The following is a 19258-nucleotide window of genomic DNA, read 5'->3' as shown; positions in this document are numbered from 1 at the left end:
CACACCCACACACACACACACACACACACACACACACACACACACACACACACACACACGGCAGGCTGCCTCCTGGAGCTTCGAGATACTGTTTTCTGGGATTGGACTCAAGCCTCCCTCCTCCCGCTGCTGAAGCAGAATCAGGAAACCTCAGGTCAAGGAGCTGGAGCCTTTCTGTGTGTCTGAGCCTTGGTGTACTCATATGAGAAGTGGTGCTAAGACTGTGGGAGGGCCCCGGGCCGGGCTGAGGGCCGTGTAGGTGGGAGCTGGACCGTCCGTCTGAGTGTAGTTGCCGTGAGGCCAGGAGGGGGCGTTCGGGAGGGTGTCCAGGTACCCGAGGTGGGATACAGAGGGGGCAGAGTTTAGAGGAGTGAGGAGGGTCTGCGGACAGGCGTGAGAGGTGGGTCAGCTGTGTGAAGGGCAGGTCCAGAGGGGAGAGGTGCCTGGGAGGTGCTGGGGTGCAGCAGGTCTTCACGGATGCGTGCTGGCTGTGTGATGAGCGCTCCAGGTGTGCACGGCCCTATCCCATCCGCCAGGCACCTCTCCCACCTCCTCCCACAGCCCTCTCTCCTCTGCTCACTCCACTGCCCTCATGGGTCCCAGTACCACTCCCACCTCAGGGCGTTTGTCTCTCTTCCCCCAGGCGTCCACATGCTCCCTCATCCCCTTCATGTCCTCACCGAAAGGTCCCCTCTCAGCGAGGTCTTCCTGACCAACCTCTTTAATACTGTAGCCCTACCCCAAGCACCCCCTCTTCCCTTCTCCTACCTAATTTCTCTCCATAGCACTTGTCACCATCCTTCATATATCTTTACTTATTTTGTTTATTGCTCTCTCCTTCCGTTACAATCTAAGCTCCATGAGGGTAAAGACTTGTTTTGTTTGTGTTTTTAGTGTAGACTATAAATAACGTAATATTTATCATTTAAATCATTTGTCAGTGTACAATTCAGTGACATCCGACGCATTTGCAATGTTTTATAACCATCACCGCTATCTATATCCTATACTTTTTCACCATCCCCAACATACACTCCGTACCCCTTAAACAATAACTCTCCGTTCCCTCCTCCCAGCAAATCCTGGTAACCCCTATTCTACTTTCTGTCTCTGAAGTTGCCTATACCTCATATAAGTGGAATCATTCAATATTTGTCCTTCTGTGTCTGGCTTTTTTGACTTAGCACAATGTTTTCAAGGTCCACATATGTTGTAGCATGTATTGGACTCTCATTCCTTTTTTTTTTTTTTTTTTTTTTTTTTTTTTTTGCGGTACGCGGGCCTCTCACTGTTGTGGCCTCTCCCGTTGCGGAGCACAGGCTCCGGACGCGCAGGCTCAGCGGCCATGGCTCACGGGCCCAGCCGCTCCGCTGCATGTGGGATCTTCCCGGCCCGGGGCACGAACCCGCGTCCCCCGCATCGGCAGGCGGACTCTCAACCACTGCGCCACCAGGGAAGCCCTCTCATTCCTTGTTATGGCCAAGCACTACTCCACTGTATGTATATACCGCATGTTGGTTACAGCTGAAAGCTCAGTGCCTGGCATAGCCTGACTCAGAGTTAGTGCCTGATCAATATTTTTTGAATGAGTGAGTGGGAGAATGAATGAATGACTGGCAGGAGAGATAGACCTTTATGGTTTTGCCTTTGTTTTAGAAACATTGCATTTGAGAGCCTAGAGGAGCATTCACATAGAGCTGCCAGCGAGTGTCCTGGGTGCTGAGGATGAAGGGGGCTGTGCAGTAAATGGGCCACTGGGGAGACAAGCAGGGGTATAAGGAGGGACCCAGCTGCTCTCCCAACTCAAGGGGCTCCTTCCAGCCCTGGACAGAGCAGCCCCGCCCTCCCTTCCTCACTCTAGAGGAGACTGGTGCGGGGGGAGATGGTCTTTGGTGGGGATGCAGGTTAGGGCTCCTTGACCCTGCCCTAATCTGGCTTCTTGTCCCTTTGGGGTTCTCAGAGTGTGAGGGTTCTCTGTGCCTGTCAATGGGGGGAGCCCAGGTCCGGCAGACTGGAGATGGTACCCCTGCCGGGCAACTGTCCTCCACCGGAGTGCGCTGAGGGTCTGAACTCACCCGCGAGAGGGTCCAGATGTCCGGCCTCATCCCTGCTAATTAGTGCAATTAATTAACAAGTGGCTCTGTGGCTCTGGGAGTCCGGAGCTCCCTTGGCATTCTGGATCAGGGGTCAGCACTGTAAACCGGCGTTGGGGGTCCACAAGGGTGTGATGAAGGAGACAGACTCCAAGCTGACCCTGCCCTGGGCAGTGAGCGCCCCCTTCCCCGAGTGATTTGAGTGACCTCTCTCCCAGGAGAGCCACAGCTGGAAAAAGGTGGGACCCAGCATACCTAGGTGGGTGGGGGAAGAGGGGGGAGCATTCAACCAAGCCCCACCAGAGGAGGCCCAAGTTCCATGGACAGAGCTGCAGAAGGAACAGGAAACATGGCGCTACCTAGCTACCTATTCCAGGTTGACGGAGGAGACATAGGTTCTGCCAGAGGACCCTCTGGGCTGATGGTGGGCGGGAGAGACACAGCTCTGGCAGGAGGGCTCCCTGACCTGATGCAGGAGATGGACTCTGTCCTGGAAAATTTCCCCAGTCTGACGGTAGAGTCACGGCTGCTGCCCTTGGGGGAACTCCTAGTCTGATGGGGGAGACTCAGTCCCTTCCTTGAGGAAAGCCCCTGGTTCTAGTGGGGAAATGGAATAGAGCCCTTTGGGTGTTGCATATATAAGAGCCAAAGGAGGGTGTTCAGAGATAGGAGGGTAGATCGGGTCCTCAGGGAGGAGGCTGCCCTGCTATCCTTGAAGGAGTAGAGAGGAGTTGAGAACACGTGAGCAGGATCTCACTCGGATGCCCTTGGCACCTCCTGGGGACAGTGAACTGCGGCACTGAATTGGGACATGGACGTGCTGGCCTAAAGCAGAGGACTGGTTTGAGGCAGAAGATGGCCAAGGCCAGGAAGAGACCTGGCAGACCACGGCCTTGGGACTTCAAGAGGGTGAGGCCCATCTCAAGGTTGGGTGGACACCTGCCACCCACCCCCAGGGCTGGGGGCTGGAGGGATGGCGTGCTGGCTCGAGCGATGGAATCAGAGAAGGAGCGGAGGGTGTTTCTGATCGATGTTGTGACCAGCAGGTCATGGGCAAGAGAGAGAGGGTGGCCAGGGAGAATGACCGACTGGAGGGAGGCGTATGGGATGAAGTGATGAGTCTTTTCAGTTGAGCTTTTGTTTAAGAACCACTGAGTTTGAGGTCCGAGAGGAGCACCCAGAGAGAGATGACACGTCATTAGGAGGGGCTCCGATGCTGAGGTGAGAGGTCAGACCAGAGGTCAGACAGTCAAGGCAGCCTCAAAACCTGTGCCTGGTACTAATTCGCTGTTAACAAATAAGCCCTTGTTCCTCAGAGTGGGGGCCACCAAGCATCCGTAGCATCACCTGGGAGCTTGCAGACTCTCAGCCTTGGACTGATAATCTGGGTCTGCATCTAAACAGGATCCCTGTGTGCCCTGAAGTGCCAGCAGCTCTGCCCCCGGTGCTGTTATTAGCCCTCTGATTTGGGGGCTGAGGAATCTGAGGCTCAGAAGTAGAAGGGGGCATTGGCTGGTGTGGGGAGTTCAGGGACTCAGGGCACCTGGGCTTAAGGAACTAACTCAAGGGGTGTAAAGTTCCCAGTGGGAGCAGGAACACGTGTGCTGAGGTGCCGGTGAATGTTTATCAACTGGCTCTCTGGGGAAAAATGTCCTGGCTTGTAGCCCATTTCCGAGGGGTAAGTCCTCCCACCATAGCGGGTTTCGAGCTATCCACGTGGTGTCCCTGAACACGGACTTGGAAAGAGGTGTGTGTGATTGGCTCTTGTGAGGTAGGAGCTGACTCCAATGTGTGCACATTTCTTGGTCTGAGAAAACTTCAGATGAAACAGAACCAGCCCCTCCCCAGCCAGCCTTAACGTGTATCCTCTCCCTCCCCAGCCCTAAGTGTGGACAGGAGGCCACGAAGACCGATGGCAGGCAGACAGGAGGTGCTGTGCTGGTGCCTCTGCATACGGTTGGCCTTCGGTGCTGTACATGTATGTGTCCCCTCCTTGGGGATTGGCGATCAGTGACATGGTCGCCTCTGCCCCCCTCCCAGCTGAGCGTCACCCTCAGCCAGCCTGAGTTTCAGTGAGCTCTCCAGGACGTGGACACTAGGCTTGGAGCCGGGGCCTGGGGAGCTATCAGTGGCCGGACGTGTCTAGTTCACTCTTTTCACCTGAAAAACCCGATTTCTCCTAAGATTCAGGTCACCGTGTGGGAGCAGCCCAAGCAGAAAAGCAGCCCGGCACCAGGACCTGCCCAGCTGTGGGCTGTTTGGTGCCCTCCTCCCGGGCCCCCGGGTCTGGGCTGGCACTACCTCTCATGGACAGCAGAGAGCCTGGGCAGAGTCCAAAGCTCTGGTTCTGGTCTTCCCATTGTTACTGTTTCAGGAGCAACCCTGGAGGCCCATCTGTGACATTTACGCGCTTGTGTGGGGTACTTGTGCATTCACAAAGCACTGGGACGCAACATGTCTCTATCCTCACAACAGTCTTGCAGGACAGGTGCTCTCATACCTTTTTCTTTTCAGTTAGATGAGGAAGCACGCGGCTCTGTGGCATTAAGAGAATTTCTCAAAGTCAACCAATGAGGCGGGCAGAGCTGCTGGCTGCAGGGCTCAGGGTCCACTCCGCCCAGGCTTCCACTGTCTGCCGGGCCCCGTCACTCTGCTGTGCCCGGTCGACCCACCTGTGAGAAGGATGGACTCAATTCCCTTTAAAGCCCCCTCCGGTGCTAACATGCTGGGCTTTGCAAAAGGCCGGGGTCGCGGGGGTGGAGGGGTGGGAAATGCCAGGGCCTCTTTTATTTTTTTAAACAAACTTGCAAAGTTCTGTAGAGTGGACCAGTTAGATGTGAGGGGGTGGATACAGGTGCGTGGGTGGGCGTACGTGGGTGATCGGGGATACTGAGTGTACGTGGGTGTGGACATGTCTGCGTGTGTGAGGTGTGTATGTGAGCGTGTGCAGGCACACGGGGGTCCTGCTGGGGGCTGGCTGTCGTGAGTATGGCGATAGTTGTGAGTGCGTACAAGAGTGGCTGTGTCTGGGGGCTGTTTCGTGCGCAGGTGTGCTACTGGGTGTCCTGAGCCCGCGGACATGTTGCACAAGTGTGTTGCAGAGTGAGTGTGGATGTGTGAGTAAGTGTACCCGTGAGTGTGCATTCACTTTGGGCATTTGGTAGGCGAGCGTATGTCGGTGGAGAGAAGCACAGCAGGACAGGTTGGTGTCCGTCTTTCCACCTCTCTGTGACTCCCATGCTGTGCTCCCTGCAGCTCACTCCCCAGAGGGCTCGTGGGGGGTTTTGGAGCTGAGCCAGACCCTGACTGCCCCCCACGCTGAGGGCCAGGACCCCCTCCCGGCCCAGCATGGGGGATCAGAGCCCCTGTCTGGTGGGCTAGTGCCCACAACGGTGCTGGATTAGCGGCTGAGTGATACAATGGGCACATATGGTCCCGAGTGCCGGGTGCAGCCCAGGCCCCCTTACTCAGCGCCACTAGGATTAGACCTAATGAAGTGGAAGGAGTTAACAGGCCCAGGAGGCCTGCTCAGACCCTGCGCTGGGGCCGCCTTCCACCACAGAGGTGTAATCCGCTTTGAAATCAAAGGTGGTACAAGTATGAATTTAAATTCGGTATTTACAGCTCCGGTGAGATGACGTATTCTGGAAAGGTCTCTTCTTCTTTAAGGCGTCCGGGGTGGGGAGAGAGGAGGAGAGAGAAGACATATGCTCTCAGAGGAGGCCCAGGTTGGCCTAGTCCTGGCCAACGTGCCCCCAGGCCTTGCGCCAGAGGAAGGGGCAGCGGGGGGCCTTGGGGGCAGCTGGAAAGAAGGAGGGGCAGCACAATCGGTCTCCCACCCTCAATTCAGAGGGTCTACCCAGTGCAGGGCTCCCCTGACCCCAGAGAGTCCTCAGAAGAGCTAGAGCAGAATTCTCGCCAAAGAAGGTCTTGGTCCCATTTGTTTTCCTGTTGGATTAAAAAACTTCTTTCAATTATGGTAAAATATATACAACATAAAATCTGCCATTTTAACCACTTTCTAAGTGCACAGTTCAGTGGCATTAGTTATATTCACAATGTTGTGCAACCATCACCACTATTTCCAAAACTTTTTCATCGTCCCAAACAGAAACTCTGTACCCATGAAGCAGTGACCTCCTGTTTCCCACTTCCTGCAGCCCCTGGTAACCTCTAATCTACTTTCTCTCTCTATGACTTTGCCCATTCTAGAGATTTCATATAAGTGGAATCATACAATACAATACATACATACAATAGTTATCCTTTTGTGTCTGGTTTCTTTCACTTAGCATAACATCTTCAAGGTTCATCCATGTTGTAGGATGTAGCATAACTTCATTCCTTTTTGTGGCTGAATAATAGTCCATTGTATGTCCACAACAAATTTTATTTATCCATTTACCTCTTTTTAAAAAATTAATTTATTTTTTGGCTCCGTTGGGTCTTCGTTGCTGCGTGCAGGCTTTCTCTAGCTGCGGCGAGCAGGGGCTAATCTTTGTTGCGGTGCGCGGGCTTCTTGTTACGGTGGCTTCTCTTTGCTGTGGAGCACGGGCTTCAGTAGTTGTGGCCCGCAGGCTCTAGAGCGCAGGCTCAGTAGTTGTGGCGCATGGGCTTAGTTGCTCTGCGGCATGTGGGATCCTCCCGGATCAAGAATCAAACCCGTGTCCCCCACACTGGCAGGCGGATTCTTAACCACTGCACCACCGGGGAAGTCCTATCCATTTATCTGTTGATGGACACAAGTTATTTCCACCTTTTTGGCTGTTGTGAATAGTGCTGCTATGAACACTGGCATATTAGTATCTGTGTGCGGCCCTGTTTTCAGTTCTTTTTTGGATATACACCAAGGCGTGGAATTGCTGGGTCATATGGTAATATTATATTTAATGTTTGAGGACCCTCCAAACTGTTTTCCATGGCAGCTACACCATTTTACACTCCCACCAGCAATGCACGAGGGTTCTAATTTCTCCACATCTCACCACCATTTGTTTTCTGTGTTTGTTTTTTCGTTTGTTTGTTTTGTTACAGCCATCTTAGAAGAGTGAAACTGTATCTCCATTTCCCTAATGACTAATGATGTTGAGCATCTTTTCACGTGCTTATTTTCCATTTGCATATCTTCTTTGGAATCTGGTCCCATTTTATAGAGAAGGAAGCTGAGGCTCTAATGTGTGGTGCGGCATTCTGGGCCCATTTTTTTTGGCCCCAGGCTCTCCACCCTCATATCCCCAGCAGCCACAAGGTACTCCCATGTTCCCCAGACACCTCTGGGATTCTGCTGAGCTCTGGGCCGGGTAGAGGGGAAAGAAGAGGCATCCACTGTGTGCCAGCTCTGGGCTGGACTCCTTCCCTCTGGCCTGAGTCCCCTTCCCTCATGTCTATCCATGATAACTTCCTGCTTGTTCTTCCAACACAGACAGCACCTCCTCCAGGGAGGACATGGCATCCTCCTCTGGGCTCCCGGAAAGCTCTGTCCTTGTCACAACACTGAGCTCCTCGCTGCAGAAGGTAAGTTATGGTTTAGGTCCATGTTCAGGGGTTTTCTCTAAGAGCGGAAGCCATGCCTCTCCCATGCGTGCTCAGCTTGGAGCCCTGGAGCCAATGGGGGCTCCATTGTGTTTTATTTTCTCCTCCTGCACCTCATCTGAACAAGCACTTTTTTGGGAGAGGGATAGGGAATGGGAGAACATCCACACTTTCCAAAATTTACTGAGCACTTACTATATGCCAGGCCATGCTGAGCCCTTACATCACTTGTCTCAGCTTTAGGACAACCTCACGAGGTGTAGGTGTTCTTATTACCTCCTTCAGAAAAATTCACCCCCTCACAGGTGGGCACAAGGGGGCCTGCTTCCTGTTGTCCTTGCCTCTTTGATGGCCACCCTTCAGCCCTCCCAAGACTTCCCCTCTCCAGCACAGTCCTTCTGGCTCTTGTATCATTTCATCCCATATCTGTCATGTCCCAGATTTGAATCAACAGGCCTGGTGATGAGAAAATGATGTCTGACCCGTTCCCCAAGTGTAGGCCTTAGTGCATCCTAAACTCATCCGTAAGGATTAGTGAGCCCTCTATCTGCTACGTAGGGTGGGGGTTATTCTCCCTCTGTTACAGATGAGGAAACTGAGGCTCAGAGAAATTAAGCAACTTGTCTGATATCACAAGACAGTGGAGATGGAGGCCAGCCTCAGTTTCAGATCTTTTGCTCAAATCCAGAGCTCTTTTCTCTAATCAGTTTGCCTCTTTAGATCCGAAAGTTTGTCTCATCAACCTCTAACAGACATTTTATTTTATTTTTTTAAAAAATTATTATTTATTTTATTTATTTATTTTTGGCTGTGTTGGGTCTTTGTTGCTGCCCACGGGCTTTCTCTAGTTGTGGTGAGCGGGGGCTACTCTTCGTTGCGGTGCACAGGCCTCTCATTGCGGTGGCTTCTCTTGTTGCAGAGCACAGGCTCTACACGCGCAGGCTTCAGTAGTTGTGGCACACAGCCTCAGTAGTTGTGGCACACGGGCTTAGTTGTTGCTCTGCGGCATGTGGGATCTTCCCGGACCAGGGCTTGAACCCGTGTTCCCTTCATTGGCAGGCGGATTCTTAACCACTGTGCCACCAGGGAAGCCCTAACAGACATTTTAAAACACAACCCCAGGCTTAGGTTGACTTACCTCCAGCCCTTAATGTTCTCATCCCCAAAATGGGATTCATAAAACCTACCTCTCACAGCTGCTGGTGGAGGTTATAATGAATGAAGAGCATCCAGCACAATGCCTGGCACATAGTAGGTTCTCCATCGTTTCTTTCCCTGCACTCTTTGGGCACATACTGCTCCCCCTGTTTCCTTGAGGGTCTGCTGCAGTGGGAAATGAGAATTTCTGGGCTGGGGGGTAGTCGACCGCGTTTGAAGTGACAGTGACAGATGGGTGCGGTGGCTCTCCCAGGCACCCCGCCAGCCCTGCGGTGCGTGTCCGCCAGTCCCCGGACATTTTCTTCCTCCTCCTGGCCACGATGAGGTGTCATTTGCCGCCTGTCCCTTCTCGTCATCGATTTCCAAGTCGTTAATTAACGGGGCTTGTCAGCTGGGAAGATGAATTCTGTCCTCAGCTCTCGGGGCCTTTTGTTTTGGGATTGTAAAGGTTATAGATCTCCCATGATGGAAGGCCATGGGGTCAGGGGGCGCCGGGCTGCCCAGTGGAGGTGGCAGGCAGGGAGAGGAGCCTGTGGGCCGGGCTGGGCCCCGCTGGCTTGGGACAGGCCCCCAGGGGCTCCTCACAGCGGCCTCTCTGGCTTGGCTACCTGGGACTGGGGTGGAAGGGATAGGGGAGTTTTTCTGTCACCCAGAATTTCATTCTGGGAGAAACTGCCTTGTGCCAGATTGTGTAGATTCAGTCGTGCCCAGGATGGGGACTGGCTGGAGTGGGATACAGACCCTACTCGGTCTGATGGGGGAGACGCAGTTCCTAGCCGGGGAGAACCCCCAGTCGGTTGGGGGAGACATAGCTCTGCCTTGGGCCCCCCAGTCTTATGGAGAAACACAGATCCTACACTGGGGGAGTTAAGGCCTTGAAAAAATTGTTTTGCTGGCAAAAAAATGACTCAGAGCTTGGTTCAGCTGGGTTTGGATCCTGTTTCCGGGTATCTGAGCAAACCACTCCCTGGGCGGGCAGGGCCATGGGAGGTCTCAGGGCAGATCAATGGTTTCACCAACAGCTGAGCTGAATTCCAGGCGGGCAAAACTGATGCCTAGGCACTCGGGCTGATATAAAAATAAAAATGACAGCCTTGGTTTTTGATGATCTGAGCCATGGGATGTATGTTTGTAAACTGGTAACCAACAGCATGGAGCAGCCCCATACATGTAGGAGACCCGGCTTCTCTTCCGCTAAGGACGGGGTGGGGCGGGGAAGGGAAGGCGCTTCATTTCCTGGGTAGTGGGGACTGCTGTGTCCTGAGCCTCGCCAGGACCTGCTGAATGCAGACGAGAGCTCAGGGTAGGCCCTCGGGAGACCAGTTTGAGCAACAAGATTGCTTCTGTCCTGCTGTGTGATTTGGGGGGATTTTCTTCCTGTCTCTGGACCTCTGTTTCCCACGAGAGGAGGAAAGCAGAGGTGCCCCCCACTCTGATGCTTAGGGTGGTGGGTGCAGCTCAGGCTTCCTAGCCAGACCCCTGGGGTGTGAACCTGGCCGTGATCCCTTATCTCGGCCAAGCAGTTCCAGCCCTTTGAGCTTCATTTCCTACCTGTAAGTTGGGGATAATTGTAGCATATGCTCCTTAGGGTCGTTGTGATAATTAAAATAGCTGTTATGGGGCTTCCCTGGTGGTGCAGTGTTTGAGAATCGGCCTGCCAATGCAGGGGACACAGGTTCGAGCCCTGGTCTGGGAAGATCCCACATGCCGCAGCGCAACTAGGCCCGTGCGCCACAACTACTGAGCCTGCGCGTCTGGAGCCTGTGCTCCGCAACAAGAGAGGCCGCAATAGTGAGAGGCCCGCGCACCGCGATGAAGAGTGGCCCCCACTTGCCGCAACTAGAGAAAGCCCTCGCACAGAAACGAAGACCCAACACAGCCAGAAAAAAAATAGCTGTTATGGGTAAAGTACTTAGGACAGTACTCGGCTCAGTAAATGTGACTTCATCATTGTCATCTGCGAGGTTGTACCACAAACGGGGGCTGAGCGCTGCCCACGGCCCAGCAGCCAAATTGGCTGCTTTCAGCCCATTAAGCATTTATGGAAACCGCCATGGCTGTCCCCCGCCTCGGTCATTTCTTCACCCACTCTTCTTTCTGTTCCCTGGGGCCCTGATGCAGGGGGACTGCTCCAGTGTCTGCCTGCTGCTGGGCATGCACAGAGGATATACACAAACCCGGTCCTCTCAGAAGCCCCCCGGCCCCCGGGGTCCTGCTAGAGCTGCAGGAAACACAGCCTGGTCCGGGCAGCCCTGCCTGGGTTTGGGAGTGGGGGCTGCCATAAGAAGCCCCAGAACGTGGCTTCAGTGTCTGGGTGACTTTGAGAGTAATGGGCCTCCAAGAGCCTGTGCCCTCAGGCTGAGGTGAGACAGGGCCCTTGGCCTCGGTGGCAGTCCCAGGGGTGAGGGGGACACCTAAGCAGCAGCTGGCCACCCTCGGCCCTCCTCCAGAATCAGGGAGTTGGGGGCACAGCATAACACGACTTGTGGGCATGGGGGTCTCTGGGGAAGCCAGCTCAGGGAGTGCTATCCCAGGATATAGACTCCAGGGTGGGAGGCAGTGAGGGTGCCCCTCAGGCTCCCCGCCCCACCTGTCCCAGGCCCCCATTACATAGATGGAGGAACTGATGCCCAGAAAGGGCCGCTTACCCAAGGGAACATCGGCGCTATTTGCAGGGCAGGGACTAGAATCCAGACATCTGGTCACCATCCAGTGCTCCTTCCCCATCACCACCTGGTGGGATGAGGCCCAGGGCAGAATAGGAGCCCGAGAGCCCCTACCGCATTCCCTCCAGACACCCCAAAACTTCCTTTCTGTGCAGTCTGGGCCCTGGCTTTGAGTGAATAAATGAATAAACGAAAAATAATGAATGCTGTGGTTTTCTCCTCAACTCTAGTGGGGCCCTGGCTAGAGCCCTCCCCATTTCAGAGTGACCCCCCCAATAGTCCCACTGGACAGATGGAAAAGTAGAGGTGAGGGAGAGTGGCTGTGAAATGAACCTCTTTGGGAGCTCATGTTTCCTGGCTTCCCAAGGAGCCTGGGATGGGGTGGAATGCCAGCTGGGAGACAGAAGAGCCATGCCTAGGGGGAGGTGTTGGTGGATGCCTGGGGTCCCTGCTCCAGGCCTGGGGTGAGGACATCCCCTCTGCCAGGGCTGCAGGTACCCACTTCCAGCCCGCAGAGGCAGCTTCTGCTTCTCTCCTTCTGTAAATCACAAGCTAAGGGGCTGGAATCTGGGAGGAGGAGCCGGGCAGGGTGCTGCCGGGGAAATTTACAGCGGTGATTTTCTCCTCCACGTTGGGAGCTGAGGGGGCTGCAGTAACTCTGCTGTGGCTCCTTATAAATATCACCCACGCCTCTAGCCTGACGCTCCATTTACCGCACAGGGGCAGGGGCAAGGCTACTGCAGGGAGGCTGGAGGGTAGACTTCAGGCAGAACTTCCCAGGCACCAGGAGGGTCGCAATGGGTGAGTGATGGAAGCAGCAGTGCACAGAGGCTGGGGGATGGATGGGATGGCCTACGGGGTACCACTCATCCACTCAACAAATATTTAATGGGTGCCAATTTGAGCCAGGCTCTGTCTGTGCCAGGTGCTGTTGAGCATGACGGATGTGAGCTGAACCCACTGGAGCTCAGGGGCGAGATGGGCTTTAATGGGATAAGCCCACAAACACATCCCTGTGGGATAGTGAGCCTGCTTGCAGATTCCTTACGGCCTGAGGGAGTCTGAAGGCATCACTGTCCTCCAGTGTCTGGGCTGGGTCTGAGGCCTGGGAGTTGCCTTCTCTGCCCACACTGACCTCCAATCAAGGTCTTAGCTACAGCTGCCTGCCCTGTGCTGGCCTGGTGGTAACATCTTCATGCAGCCCCGGGACCATCAAGTTTGCTGGTCTTTCCTCCGGGTCTCTCCCAAACTAGTCCCAGGGACCCCAGCTTTCTGCGGAGTCGGGCCCGGGCTGGGCCGGGCTGGGCTGTGGGGATAGCCCTGCCCATCTCCCTCCCATCCCCACATCTCAAAATGCCCCGAGTTCCAGGACAAGGACTCAGTTAAGAAAGTGACACTTCTTGAGCAGTGGAGGTGAGAGTGGAAGGGAAGAGGACCAGGGTCATGTCCAAGGCCCTCAGAGAAAAATTTAAGATGCTTAACAAAGATCCCAGAGCCAGAGGCAGCCTGGTGAGGAGGAAAGAGCACCGTAGGGATCAGAAAGCCTGATTCTTGGCTCGGTGACCTTTCTGAATGTAACCTTGGGCAACTCACTGAGCCTCCATTGCTCATCTGTAAAATGGGGTTAAACACACCCAACACTGTCATGAGAATTAAATAGAAAATACTTTGTAAATTGAAAGGGGTACATGTGTAGATTAATAATAACAAACATTATCAAGCACCTATGCTAAGCCAGGCATTAACTTACTCAATCCTCACAGTAACCCAGTGGGGGCAGACATTATTATAACATTTTATAGGCAAAGAAACCTTCGTTCAGAGAAGTTAAGCCATTTGCCGGTCTCACAACGAGTGCTGGCAGAGCGGGTATTCGGGCTCAAACCTTTGCTTCCAAAGCCTTAAATTTCCACCCAGCGTCTGAGCTGGGTGGGGCACAGCTGGTCCCGACCTCACCCCGAGCTGTGCCAGCCACGGAATATAAGAACTAGAACAGGTTTTTCAAAAGTAATCTACCTGGGCTTCCCTGGTGGCGCAGTGATTGAGAGTTCGCCTGCGGATGCAGGGGATGCGGGCTCGTGCCCCGGTCCGGGAAGATCCCACATGCCGTGGAGTGGCTGGGCCCGTGAGCCGTGGCCGCTGAGCCTGCGCGTCCGGAGCCTGTGCTCCGCAACGGGAGAGGCCACAACAGTGAGAGGCCCGCGTACCGCAAAAAAAAAAGTAATCTGTCTACTTTAACTAGGTAATGCACGCCCAGAGTACCAAATTCAAAAGGACAAATGGGTGAGAATAGGGAGTAAATCTTCCACCTACCCCTGCACCCGACCTCCCAGATCCCCTCCTTGGAGGCAACCATTATTGCTTGTTTTATCGTGTAGCCTTCCAGAGAGAGCATAGCTATGCATATTAGGCATATGTATATTTATGTACATATTTTTATGTATTTACATAGATAATTTAAATTTTTTATAAAAAGAGTCACACACTGGATGCACCTTATTTCTAGGAAGCACTTTCTGAGGTCAGAAGTGAGCTCCCCATTACAGGAGATGTTCAGGCAGAAGCTGGGTGACTCACGGGATGTTGCAGACGGGAGCCCACCATTGGGTAGGGCTGGTCTGTGCTTCTCTCGGAATCTTCTGTGTCCCCACATTCTGCAGAGGTGGAAGGGACGTGATCCGTCGTACAGCAAGCCTGTAGAAAAGCTAGAGAAGACCAGGTGGGTGAAAATGACACAGAGGCTGAGCCCATGGGAAGATGCCCGACAGTGCTTGGGTCCAAGATGGGGGCAGGCGGGGGAGGCCCAGGACATCCCAGGAGAGGGTCCACCGTGCCTTGGGGTTGGCGTACAGCGTGTGTACTCCCGCAGCCCTTGCGTTTGTTTGTAAAGGCTCAGGCAGGAATCTGCCCTCATGATCCTGAGGCCTCAGGTTTCAGGGCTCAGAGCTGGCCCTGGGGACAGAGTGGGGGCAACTGGCGTCTGACCCCCTAAACCCGGTGTCTCCACTGATCACCAGGCCAGATAAGGGGCAGGTCACCCGCTGACCTTAGGCCTTGGAGCCCTTGGTGGGGAGGGGTGGGTAGTGCTACAGTTAGAGGGTCCTGCTCTCAGGAAACCCCCAAAGAACTTCTTGGCCACTGTTTCCCAGACGTCACTCATCTGCATTCTGCTTTCACACTGCTGGCCTTATCCGAGTTCCCTGGTGTCTTTAAGCTGAAAGTGCACATATTTAAGCACTCGGCTTGATCGATTTTTGCATGCGTTTCCCCCCATCACAATGTGGAGCATCTCCAGCTCCCAGAAGGCTCCCTCCCTCTTGCCCTCTCCCAGTTGGTACTCTACTCTCCTAAAGTAATCATAGAGTCATTTTGTCTGTTTTTGAACCTCATATAAGTGGGGGCTCATCTACTAGGCCCTTTTCTTTGCCTCGTTTGCTTCACTCAGCATCTTTTCTGGGAGCTCCATTTGCCATGTTGGGTGAGGCCATAGGTTGCCCTTTTCACACACTGCATAGTATTTTATTCTATTAATACACCGGAGTTTACTTATCCAATATCCTGTTGGTAGACATTTGAGTTTTTTTCTGGGACTATTAAAAACATACTGCTGTGCACGGTCTTAACATGCCATTTGGTGGATACATGAACACGTTTCTGTTGCGCGTACCTCTGGCTGGGGTGGTGGGGGAAGATACTGTGTCATGGGGTTTCACCCTCTAGTTCTATTTATATACGGTATTGTTAATGGACCCACATGGCAAACGATTCTGGTTTCCCCATTATTGCTGTGATATGAAGTTTCATGTTTTAAATGAATGTATTTTAAGAAAATGAAAAGACAAGCCACAAACTGGGAGAAAATATTTGCAAAACACATATTTGATAAAAGACTTGTAACCAAGATATACACAGATGTCTGAAACTCAACAGTAAGAAAACAAACAACTCCAAAAGTGGGCCAAAGAGGTGAACGGTCATCTCACCAGAGAAGATATACAGATGGCAACATCTGTATGACAGTGTACATACAGAAAAGTACACAACGTATATGGGAATTTCTAGATGAATTTTTCACGAAGGAAGGACACATACACCTGTGTAATCAGCACCCAGAATGAGAAAACATAACCAGAACCCCAGAGATTCCCACAGACCCCCTTGCAGTCTCAACACCCCCGCTCTCCTAACACCAAGGATCAGTTTTGATTTTTAAAACTTTATAAAAATGGAATCACAGGGGATAGACCCTTCGGTATTTGGCTTCTTGTGCTCAACATTATGTCTATGAGATTCGTCCACATTGCGTGTAACAGTAGCTCGCTCTTTTTCATTGCTGTATAGTATTCCACTGTATGAATATCCCACGATTACTTTATCCACTCTTCTATTGGTGGACATTCAGATATTACCAACAGTCCTGCTCTGAAGAGTCTTGGACAGGCTGGGGTATACACTTCTCTGTTTCTAGAAGTAGAATTGCCTAGTGGACAAACCTCTTAAATACATTCACTGATTTTTAAATTAACAGACTTTATATTTGAGAGAACTTTTAAGTTTTCAGAAAAATTGAGCAGAAAGTACAGAGATTTCCCATATAACCCCACTCCCTCTGCCCACAGTTTCCCCTATCATTAACATCTTGCATTGCTGTGGTACATGTTACAATTAATAAACAAACACTGATATGCTATTATTAACAGAAGTCCACAGTTTATATTAGGGTTCACTCTTTGTGTTGTACAGTTCTATGGGTTCTGACAAATGCATAATTTCATGTGTTTGCCTTTTAAATATCACACAGAATAGTTTCACAGCCTTGAAAATTCTCTGTGCTCCACCTATTTATCCCTCCCTCCCCTCAACCACGGATCTTTTTACTGTCTTTATAGTTTTGCTTTTTCCAAAATTTCATAGAGGGACCTCCCTGGCAGTCCAGTGGTTAAGATGTTGCCTTCCAATGTAAGGGGTGAGGATTTGATCCCTGGTCAGGGAGCTAAGATCCCACATGCCTCGCAGTCCTAAAACCAAAACATAAAAAAACAGAAGCAATATTGTAATAAATTCAATAAAGACTTTAAAAAATGGTCCACATCAAAAAACTCTTTAAAAAAAATGTCATAGAGTTGGAATCATGCAGTATGTAGCCCTTTAGATTGGCTTCTTTCACTTAGTAATATGCATTTAAGTTTGCTCCATGTCTTTTCATGGCTTGATATTCATTTCTTTTTAATACTGAATAATATTCTATCGTATGGACGTACCACAGTTTGTTTACCCAGTCACCTTTTGAAAGGCATCTGCTTCCAAGTTTGGGCAATTTTATCAGTAAAGATGCTATAAACATTCATGCACAGTTTTTTGTGTGGACCTAAGTTTCCAACTCATTTGGGTTAACACCAAGGAGTATGATTGCTAGGTCGTATGGTAAGAATGTGTTTAGTTTTGTGAGAAACTTTCAACTGTATTCCAAAGTGACTGTACCATTTTTCATTCCCACCAGCAATGAATGAGACTTCCTGTTGCTCCACATTTAGTGTTATTGGTATCTTGGATGTCAGCCTTTCTAATAGGTAGTTAATGGCATTTCATTGTTATTTTAACTTGCAATCCCCTAATAACATATGATGTGGAACATCTTTCACATGCTTATTTGCCATCTGTATATCTTCTCTGGTGAGATGACCGTTCACCTCTTTGGCCCACTTTTGGAGTTGTTTGTTTTCTTACTGTTGAGTTTCAGACATCTGTGTATATCTTGGTTACAAGTCTTTTATCAAATATGTGTTTTGCAAATATTTTCTCCCAGTTTGTGGCTTGTCTTTTCATTTTCTTAAAATACATTCATTTAAAACATGAAACTTCATATCACAGCAATAATGGGGAAACCAGAATCGTTTGCCATGAAAGAAGGTAACCATAAAAAAATAAAAGAGAAAATCCCATGTTGTTCCATTCTAGTGAGTCCTGTCACCTGCTCCAGATCTCTGAGCCTGAGGCTTAATCTCTCCTGTTAAAAAGGGAACAAACACGTGGTAGAGAAGTGCAAGCTGTACTAGCACCAAACCAAGACCTTCTCCTGGTCAAAATCAGAAAGTTTGAAAAATAATTGAAGGAGTAACCTTTTTCTCTGTGTACCAGATGTTATTTGATGCTGGCCAAGGTATCTCCTAAATAATCTATGGGAATCACTGATACAGTCTACCCCTTGGCCCCTGCCTCTGAAGTCCTTTGATCTTTCACCCTGTGTGTGCACACTTCCAGTCAACAGGAAATCCCTACATTCCAAGACAACCCATCTCTCCAGAGGCGGCTGTAGTAGGAGGCTTTTTATTGTATCGAGCTAAAATCTCCCTGTAACTTCCCCCATTGGTCTTCTCTCTCCACCTCGGGGACCCCAGGATCAAAGCCATTAATTTCTCAGAGCCTCAGTTTCTTCATATAAAAATTGGGGGGCATAATACTCACTTACCAGGGAGTTTTAATGATGAAATGAGATACTACATGTAAAGTGCTCAGCCCCAGGCCTGGTGCCCAGGGATGTGGGAAGAAATGAGCCTTTCTGTTGATTCTACTATGAATTCCTCCATAGGAGGAGGTGGGGAGGGGTTGGTACAGTTTTTTATCTGAGGAGGCAGGCAGTGGGGGGTGTTTCTTAGTGCTGCAAGTGGACTTGGAGTCCTGAGCCTTAGATATGAACTATGCAGTTTTGTGGATAACTTGCTGTGTAACCTTGGGCAAATGACTTTCCATCTCTGGGCCTCAGTTTCCTCACTTATAAAATGAGGCATTGACCTAAAGGAACTTTGAGGTTCCTTCTGGCTCTAAAATTCTTATCCAAGATACAGTGCATTTCAGGTGAGGAAAACGGTACAAGAAAAGATTGGGGAGCTAACTGAATAGGACATTTGGGGAGATGAGAACCCAGAGCCTTTTAAATGTACAGGAAAGCACTTAGCATGGCGTCTAACTCAATAAATTCTTTTCCTTTTCTCTGAGCAAAACTCTCCATTTCCACATCTCTACTTTCTCCATTAAATAGAGGATAATGTTATTGAACCAAAATCCATTCTCCTCTTCTTCCAAAGCAGTGAAGGTGTGGCTTGGCACGTGGTTGACCAGCTAGGGACCAAATTCCCCCACCCGCTTGTAGCTTGGTGTGATCAAGTGACAACTCCCCACTAATGGAATGGGAGCTGAAGCGATGTGTTGCTACTTCTAGGCCTGGCCCTTAAGACACTACTCGTGTGCTCTCTCCATGGCTCTCCTTCCTGGAGACATTACATGGACATGCCTGTGACCCAGCATGACCATGCAGACAAGGGCAGCGCCAAGGGCTGTTGGAGAGAAACTTGAGGAAGCAGCAGGTTGTGGAGCAACCTGTGTGGAGCAGCGCAGCCCTCCTACCTACCCTGTTACATGAGAGCAGTGGACTCTTTGTTACAGCAGCTCAGCCTTTTGCCAGGACCCACACGATGTCTCTGGGTGACTGAGGGTAAAGAGGACATCAGGTGTCTCCTCAGTGCTGAGTTCTGAGGGTTTCTGAGGGCCAGCTCACTGCTCTGTCTTGGGGAGCTCGGTCCTTTGGCCCCTCTCCCTGGGTGATGGCTATAAGTCTGTTAAAATGAATGGAAGATTCCTATTAAAAAAAGTAAAGAGAAAGAAAAAGAGGTAGTTATCTTGTTGCCTAATGCCTAGGATTCTGGGCTTTCACTGCCAGGGTCCGGGTTCAATCCCTGGTCGTGAACTGAGCCCCTGCAAGCCTTGGTGTGGCCAAAAAAGAAAGAAAGAGAGATGGGGGGGGGAGGGAGA

This window comes from Lipotes vexillifer, unplaced genomic scaffold (assembly GCF_000442215.2).
Source record: "Lipotes vexillifer unplaced genomic scaffold, Lipotes_vexillifer_v1.1 scaffold788, whole genome shotgun sequence".
Lineage (NCBI taxonomy): Eukaryota > Metazoa > Chordata > Mammalia > Artiodactyla > Lipotidae > Lipotes > Lipotes vexillifer.
This window is presented reverse-complemented; position numbering follows the sequence as displayed.